Genomic DNA, 9,647 nt, shown 5'->3' with positions numbered 1-9,647 from the left:
CGGGTCTCGATGATCACACTAAAAGTGTCACCAACTTTTATCAAGCCAGTGTTTTTCAGAATTATCGTAGTTTCACTTGTATTAATCAATCCCACTGTTTCTTTTGGTTTCGAAACTTTAGGCATCTGCCTATTTGATGATTTTAGACGCGCTTCCTTTATGGATGCAAGTGTCGGTATTGTCATTTTATCAGATCCTACTTTTGTTATGTTTTCAATTGGCGATTCTAATTTTTCGGTTTGAGGTATCGAAGTCTGTTGAAAGAAAAGTAATTAAATGAATAGCAATTAGGCCTACGGTAAATTTGCAAAAGGGTAGATTGTAAAGTTAGGTAATTAACTCTTAGCATCATTGTGCAAAATTGTGTGGACCCGTAGTGATTATCAAACTCCGTAGAGAGAAACATTTTGGAACTCTTCTACTACAACGACAGGGAGGGGCGGATTCAGTAGGGGCATGGGGGCATGTGCCTCCCCGTTTTGCCGCAAATCAGTGTTATGTGTTGCTCACTTGTCTATTCTGAAACCCTCGTTTGACAAATTCTGGATCCACCCCTGAACGACTTGCGCTGAAGGTGCCCAGAGAACCAGCGAATCAGTCTACTTGCCCTAAAGATACTCTGTGTTAAAAGTACAGAAGAATCAGATAATATGTAACCTACACCAGGCCTCTATCATCATCATAATCGTAATCACCATTATCATTATATTCTTCATCGTCAACATCATCACAAAATCAATAACATCACTCTTCTCAACATCATCATCGTCGTCATCATCTTCATCATCATTACAATCATCATAATCATCCTCATCCCATTATCAAATGTAGCCTTAGCCTAATACCACGTCATCATCATCAATTTATGTATTACCTGATCAGCCGGTCTGTAAACCCTTGGGCGTGGAGGCTTATGTGTCGTTAACATTAATTCCCATTTCTAAAATAAGAGATTTGATATAAAGTTTATTACATAAATAATTTAACAGCAACATTTAATTAAGCCTACACACTTTTTCATATAAGAGACAAAGTATTGAAATTCAGATAAATCTGGCAAAACTATGTTGTTCAAAATGTAGGCCAAATTATCAATTTCGATAAAGGCGTCCATGGCAGAAATATCCTTTAATGAAAGTTCCTTTTTCCAATTTTATGAAAAAGGGTATCTCTAGATTCGAACCCGCACCCTCTCGGTACTATATATACACTATGCTGTAAATATATATAAATCCTTTTTAACGTTAAAGAACAGGAATCTGCGAGTGTGAAAATGTAATTGCCCAACCGGGATTCGAACCCGGGACCTTATGCTGTCTGTGCATACGCATACTGTATTAACCAACTAGGCCACTGATGATTTATTGGGAATTTAAATCCGATTATAGCATAGTATACTTAACACTCATGCGCATGAGATCAAAATAAAAATGATACTCCATCTCCTTATCAGCAACTGACGACAAGACGAGATCTCCGTAGAGATGTTTTTTTAATTAGTAAATAATGATATGTTATCTCTAATTTGATTATGATACTGCAGTTAAGTTATGGAAGGAAGATTCTTTTCAATTCTGTAGAAACAATTATGCTTGTGCTTTTTGGTTTACATATTGTAATTCGTTAGTAATAATTATTTGTTGCTGTTTTTGAACGCATCGTCAATAGACGATTGCCATTCAAATAAATATTAATACTGTACCACACTTTTTGTTGTGGAGTAAAGCACTTTGACATGTCAAGGTTACCTCCGGTCATCGGATCCGCTCCATATGCAAATAGTGTGCTGGAATTTATGTTATTGTGTGCATGGATTAGATTAGGACAATACAGGTAACAATCAGAATTAGGAATTCGTTAAAGAATGGCGTTAACAATGGTTTATAAGTAATGATAAGTATTGGAGTGTTCGTTTTTTTCCTTTTAAGTCAAATATTAATCTAGGCCCTATCTGAGTAAAAAAATGTTAACGAAAGCAAAATAAAGTAAACGTAATATTATTTTTAATTCTACATTAATTCTACATTGAGTTTAGTTCAAACAATTTTACTCGGATTGATATTTTACTTAAAAAGACAACAATATCAAAAACTGAGTAACATTTTTAAAACTAAACCGACACCAAAATAAGGTAAAAGTACAGTGTGCCCTCCAATTAAAGACCCCTCCACCCTCTAATTCGAGACCACATTTCCAAAGACCCAACTAACAATCTTCAACCTTTTATCACAAAGCTGGTCCTCTAATTGGAGACCAACCCCGAGACCACCACAAATTTTCAGGTCGCAAAGGTGGTCTCGAATTGGAGGGCGAACTGTAATATTATTTTCTTTACTGTACTGAAGAGAAGCGAGAGACTCAGTGCTGTAATAAACCAGGCTGAGTATTTGATAGCTCTTGTACTAGTAGTCCGAGTATGCAGACTAGTGTTAAACGGAATAACAACGTGTTGCACGTCTGAAAGACAAAACATAGAACGTTTCAGAATCTTTCCAAAAATTCTTTCCAAATACTTACAATTATTCAAAACTCTATTTCGAATTCCTGGATCCGGCGCCACTGTTCACGTTACAAAAACGCTGCAGTTTTGTGCACAAAATTTGTTTGTACATATAAACATAAAAGCGTATTTATGACGTAATTTCTGACTAAATTTGCAAACGTCCCTGCAACGCTGTGTTAAGGTTATCTTTATTTTCTGACATAATTTAACCATAGAGGAATAAAATATTTTAAAACGAAGCGAAATTTGTAGTATTGGAGTATTCTGTAGCCAATTATGTAAAGCTCGAACGTACTCTAGTATATGTATATGCTATATATATATATATATGCTATATATATATATAGTATATATATATTTGCATATATATATATCTGTGTGTGTGTTTATGTATATGTATGTTTTCATGTATATAGGCCTATGTAACAGATTATTCTTTTCCTTAAAAAAAATGTAAATTTTTTTTAAGGTGTGCCGACGATTAAAAAAAGTATCTATCCATCTGTCACACGCTAACGCCCCATTTGCAAAGATATGACTCTCATATGAAAGTGTATATTATATAAATTTGCACTTACCGATGCTAAATGGTACGTCCGACGTAATACTCACTGGGATAGGCCAGATAAACAGTCTTTCTGAGAGAGTGACCGTCGATATTACTCTATCCAGCAGACAACCTTCGAGCCACATGACTGAGTGCATTTGAATGCATTTTTTTAAGCCTTTGACTCACACAAACAAAGACAAATCAGTATCGGTAACAACACGACCTCATGGAACTGAAAATGATCAAAAGACGATTACGGATTTATTGTTGTTTGTGTAGAGACAGTAAATAGGTTCCACCACTAAAATTGATCTCCCACCATTTATATTGGAAACTAGTATAACAAGTGAAGTCGGTACTAGGATATGAGTGAAATCAGATAAGCGGTTTTGAAATGTTTGTCATGTAAGAAAAACTGGTGCTAGAAACAGAGAAAGAATATGAATGACATGTACACCACGTAGGTAGTTCTAAAAAGAAATGTTGTTGGTTGAGAATATCTGGACGTTTTGATTGAGTTGCTCCAATCGTTTTCAGGAGAATAATATGAGCTATGAATGAAATTGATTTAGATGGGAATATAGCTTTAATTCAACAATACCACGACTTTACGCTTTTATAACAAATTTAAAAATGATTATGTTACAGAAGGTTACTTATACAATTTAAAGTTTAAGCACAGCGAAAATAGAACAAATAGTTCTATTTTCTATATGGTTTAAGTTAGGACACATTTATCGAGATTTATTTATGGAGAAAGGAAGACATCTAAAAATTGTTAGAGAAAATAGCGTCTGTTTTATCAGTGATATTGGAGAAATAGAGGATGAATTATTCTTTTTATTTAGAAGAAGGACAAAATTACGAAATAAAAAAAGAAAGAATCCTTAATTGAGTAGGCCTAGGCCTGTACTAATGGCCCACTTTTAGTGGCATCCCAAAGTTATGTCATGATTTTTATATAAAATATATGAAGGACGTATATTTACACACAGAGTGTTTGTTCAGAGCAGTCGAGTTTTTAAATAAATACCCAAACTATATCATGGGGTCTTGTTTGGTCCATCCAGCCGGAGCTGATCATTAGAGACCCTCAATACGTAACACAAGTAACAAAGGAAATATAAATAGATTAACAAAGAAATTAAAAAGATAAAATAATAATTTAAAAAAAAACAAATAACAAAGGGAAAGAAATTATTACAATATATATATATATATATATATATATATACATATTATATAAATTAAAAAAAATAAAATCAAATTTACTATAAAATAATTAAAAGCAGAATAATAATGGCAAAAAAGCAAAAAAGTTAAAAAGAAAAACTAAACAAAGTAAAAATATACAAGTTTAGGAAGAAAAAGACAGAGACAGAGGGGTGGGGAGAGAGAGAGAAAGACAGAGGGGGAAAATAACTAAACCATGGAGAGAGAGAGAGAGATAGCTTTTGAGGTTATATTTAAAGGATGAGATGCTTGTAGAATATCACTGGTTCGATTCCTGGAGGAGCCCATGTTTGGTTTTTTTATCCTTAAAAACTAAACAGCTACAATATCGATTTTATAGCAATATAAATTAGGCATATTTACCATCACAATTAACAATACTGTCACGGATACCGTGATCATTACAGTCGATGCACTTTAATCTGTTATTCAGATATTTGCGATAGTGACTATTTGTGACATACAATGATAAGTAAAAAACTTTCACATCACCAGTATTGCACTTAATCTTATCGACCAAAGTGTTGTTAATGTCATTGCAGCCATTGGCTGAGACATTTAAAGGGCAAACATAATATTTTCTCGATTTAAAGTTATTACACAAAATCTGGTTAATATTCACCTCATTGCCTTCCTGGTCAAGTGGTTGTGACGTTCGCCATATGCGAAAGGTCCAGGGATTTTTTTTTTCTTTTTTTGTCAGGTTTCTCTTCTGTCTGTCTATACCTAATCATCGAGCCCCACGTGACCTTTGCTCTCCCCATCAGCCCTCCCCCACCCATTTAAAGACTCCCAGATACAACACCGACTGGGACACGTCTGCATTCATTAATCAACACTTACAATCATCCCAGAAACTTATAAAGAGCATTGACTACACACTAACTAACCTAATCTAGAATTAAAAACAATCCCTTCCCGGACATAATTCCGGTTATTTTCCTATAATTTCTGATGGCATGAAAATGACTATTTACCCCTGCAGGTTGTATTACGCGTATAGGTTTATAAAAGAAAAATAAATATTTGTTGTTAATTTGTTGTCAATTTTTACATACTATTGTACTGTAATTTTTACATAGGGCCAAACATTTAACAGAGGGACATGCCCCCTTCTCCCTTAGCTACGGGTCTTTAAAAAATGGATATTTCTACTAAGCCCGTGGATATATTGCTATGAATTTATAGCAATCGATAATTCACATATTCATTACTAACGTGTTATCGTGGGAATGTACAGTATGCTAAATTGAATGTTTCTATTACCCTTCACATATGGTGACGTTCGTGCTTCCATGGCAACAATGATTGAAAACGCATTATAATGTTTGTTCAGTTATGTGAATATTGCTCAGTTTGTTATAGGGCTTCAAAATTTGACATAATGCCTAAATCCAAGCAAGCTGCCGATGACTCTGTGAAAGAGAAACCGATAAAGCCTACTACAAAAACGAAATCAACAGATGAGAAGCCACGAAATCAACAGATGAGAAGCCACAAGGAAAAGAAACCAACAGCAAAACATGCAAATGACGACTCAAACAAACCCGGAAAAGAAACAGAATCAGAAAAGCAAACAGCCGAGGAAAATGCCAATGACCAATGTAGATAATAATGCAGGAAAGAAGAACCAGGCGAAATCACCAGATAATGGTATGACAGGAAATGGACAAAATAAGTCCTTTGACAACCTTTTACAAAAAGACAAAAATGCGTTTTGCAAATGGTTCTTTGGATCATTAAAAGGCAATGACTTAATTGATGCTTTAAATGCGTACGGCGAAAAAGTCGACGAATCTAGGCGTGATTACATTCGAAGAGAGAAACACCGACCCCACATATACGGTGTTGTTTTGGATTACAACTTTGAAGGCAGTTTAGGCGATTGGAGATTCTGCAAAGTTGGTATCACTTTAGTTAAAAGAGACAGTAAAGATGATCGGGCAGGCATTGTAGAAAAAAAGATAACTGCAAAAAATGAAAAATACAATAAAACAACGTGTATTTTGTGTCTACCAATCAGAGCTACTGATACAACTAACATTTATGAGACTGAACGCAGGATAAGACGAAACATGGGATTTAACGTTGATAAACGTCTAGCAGAGGAATTGGATCTGCCAATAAAAACTGAATGGGTGCTGATCAAAGTGGACTTCATTGGAAAAGTGAAAAAAGAAGCTAAAAAAAGTGATGCAACCACTTATATATTTATAAGATGAGCTCCATTCAGCAAGAGAAGCTGTAAAAAAAGAGATCCCACCTAAAACGATCAAGTATAAAGAAAAGGACTTGAAAACAACTGTTGATAAAACAGGTACCGGTACTGAAGATGAAGAGAAAATCTACCGGTATTGCTACAAACCTGACAGCGTATCAGAAAAAGTAGAAACAACTTAGCTAGCCAGGGAGTGATAACCTGACAAATTGACACACTGTTAGGAGCAAAGTATATAGATACTTCATATATACAACATAAACTGACTTCTCTGAGATAGTAGGGTAAGAAAATGTGTTATAAAAAATAAATATAAATGAATATAAATGTTCTTTTTTTAAATCAACATGAAAATATGATTTAGGTGTGTTGAAATTTCTGCATTTTCGGAATTCCGCTGTGTAAGTGTAACAATGGGTAAAAAAAATTGTGTTGCTTATGAAGCCTGATAAACCAAAACTCTTAAAAATTTAGGATCATCCCTTTTGACATTTTCTTTTGCCTAGAGGAGCACATCACACTTCGCTGTAAGGAAATACTTAGAATAAAAGTGAGTTGATGGTAGTAATAAATAGTAGATGAGGATGGTAGTGGTGGTGGCGTAAGTAATGGTAGTAGTAGAAGTAAGGATAATGGTGGTGCTGCAATGGTGTTGGTTTGATAGTAATAGTCCCGTCGCGGTGGCCGTGTAACTAATAATCGATACTGTATTATTTAGAGTATAAATGTATGCAGAAAATGGACAAGCTTTGACAGCTTTTTAAAAACAGACAAATGAGCGGTGGCGGTGTAACCAATAATTGATACTTGCTATTTCTTCTATATATTGTGCAAAACGTATGTAAACCTCAATGTAATGGTACTAGTATCTCACACGACACAAATCCGCATTATTTATTAGTGCCTTACTGGTACTTTTGAACTGTAACTTTGTTTTGTTTATATCAATGTTGAAATAAATCTTTACAAATGTATTTCTTACTAGTAGCGAAATAGTAGTAGTGGTAATGAATGACAGTAGAAACATTAGTGGTTGTGTGGTGAAATTCACTACTAAAGTGGCGACCGGGTGCAATAGTTGTAGGCCTGGTAGTGGTGACGAGCATGTTTTAGTGGTATTTCTATTTTTCTTTCTTTATTATTATGGTCTATACCTTTTTCATAATTATTATTATAATTTTAATTACCATTTTAATTTTATTAGATAAGCGCAATGTGTGCTTGGTTTATTTAGTAAAACGACAATATATGTTGATTTGGGTATTAAAATATACATGGAAAAAAAACGCATTCCGTTTCCTTTTTTGTTGTCACATAAAGCAGAAAAAGTTTGAGAAGTTAAGTAGTGAATAGGGTGAAATCTGGATTTATACTCTGACTGTTAAGCTATAAGGATTCATTGTCAGTGCACACGGGTAGTAGTAGACAAGGCCGCCAAGAGGAGAAATTGTAACAGGGTTGGTGCGGGCCCCCAGTTACGAGCGCGAAGTGCGATAAAAATGGAACATTTTTTTTTGGGGGGGGGGGGGGGGGCGTCAATCTGGAGGGGCCAATTATTAGGGGACTTATGCCATTAATGAGGACCCATGATAGTAATTAATATTTTAAAAAATATATATATATATAAATAAACAAAAAATGCTACCTGCAATTTCTATGGGCTCCCTGGTAAGATCTTTCCCCTGCCCCTCTCGGTGGCACTGGTAGCAGCTACCACCATTTCAGCTGACTGCGCCACGGTGCGTCCAAGGATCTTTTATTTCCAATCCATACTTACAACTAGAGTTTCTGTGTCTGAGTACCTACAATATACAGGCTGTGTATGATGGGAAACTACAGCATACCCTAAAAAAAATAATGAAATCGCCTGTCGTATTCAGGCACATTATGTTCTTCAGTGCTGCAGGATGACCTCAAGAAAATAATAAAATCGCCTGTGGCATATTCAGGCAGCGAGTAGAGTTTCATGCATTATGTTTCGCACGGGAAAAAAAATTGCATTCAGGCACATTATCAGTACTCCCTGAATACGAGGGGCGATGCCATTATTTTTATATATGCTTGAGGGTAAAAAAAAATCGAATTTCCGTGACCTCAATCGTTGACCTTTCCTTCCGAGCATTGAATGGTGTCTTTCTTAGATTATTATGTACCATTTTACTAAAATTATCCATTTATTAATTTTTGTGTAATCTTGCTAAAAGACAGAAAGTGGTGAATACATAACCTTCTTTGGTAAAGGTAATAAGAAATTAAGAATTTGAGTAGAGAAGCAAGCCAAGCTAGGCTTAAAAAATCTTAAATACCATCAGAAACAAGGACCTTCTTGATCAGAAATGATGTAGATCTTAAATACCAGGGGCGGATCCAGTAAGGGCACGGGGGACACGTGCCCCCCTCAAGTTTTGCCACTAAATTTTAAAATTTCAAGACATGTTGAAATTGGCGCACTCACTTATCTATTCTGAATATGTTGTGCCCTCCACCCCGTTTGAAAAGTTATGGATCCGCCCCTGAATACATCAGAAGTGATAATAATAACGAAAGATATCTTTTCAGACTTTGTGTCAGTGGTTAATACTGTACAATGAAATAGTGTATAACATAAAAATGCCTATGAGGCCTCAACATTCTTCTTTAATGTTATTCTCAGATCATTGAAAAAAAAATCATCTGGTTCCTGTAATGCATTGTTGATAAACTTTCACTTATGCATGGACCAAAATAACATAATTATTTACCTGGATGTTTCCATCACAATCGGCCATCATTTTCAACTGACTGTGTTGTTACTTCAGTCTGGTCATGACGTCATCAGTCCGATGACGTAATGCGCTGATGTAACAAGACAGTCAGTTGTAAATATCGCCGATTGTGATCGAAACGTCCAGGTAAATACTGATGTTATTTTGTTTCATCCATTAATGAAAATTAAACAACCATTTATTACTGATGAAGTTTATAGGTGATGTGAAATTTTCCATTTACTAAAGAACAGCTTTTGTAATTCATGCAACACTTAGATATTTTTGTTTATAGGAATTGTTTTAGAAAATATTTTCAGTTTATTCTATTTTCTCCAAATTACACAAAAAAAAAAACCAATCTTTGTTCGCAAAGAAGACTGTACAACATCATCTATA

At 34.9% G+C, this 9,647-nt stretch overlaps 1 long non-coding RNA gene across 1 annotated transcript; it reads right to left on the bottom strand.

The window, feature by feature from the left end:
- Positions 1-6: 6 nt before the first annotated feature.
- Positions 7-2,402, bottom strand: LOC117103830. The gene is made up of 3 exons (XR_004444663.1): positions 2,336-2,402; positions 875-940; positions 7-254 (listed from the first exon to the last, which is right to left on the bottom strand). It is a non-coding gene; the product is annotated as an uncharacterized LOC117103830 (long non-coding RNA).
- Positions 2,403-9,647: the final 7,245 nt, after the last annotated feature.

This window comes from Anneissia japonica, unplaced genomic scaffold, assembly GCF_011630105.1.
Source record: "Anneissia japonica isolate Jap-2015-1 unplaced genomic scaffold, ASM1163010v1 scaffold232_len381862_cov165, whole genome shotgun sequence".
NCBI lineage: Eukaryota > Metazoa > Echinodermata > Crinoidea > Comatulida > Comatulidae > Anneissia > Anneissia japonica.
The sequence above is the reverse complement of the archived record's forward strand: the minus strand, read 5'-3'. Positions and strand labels throughout refer to the sequence as shown.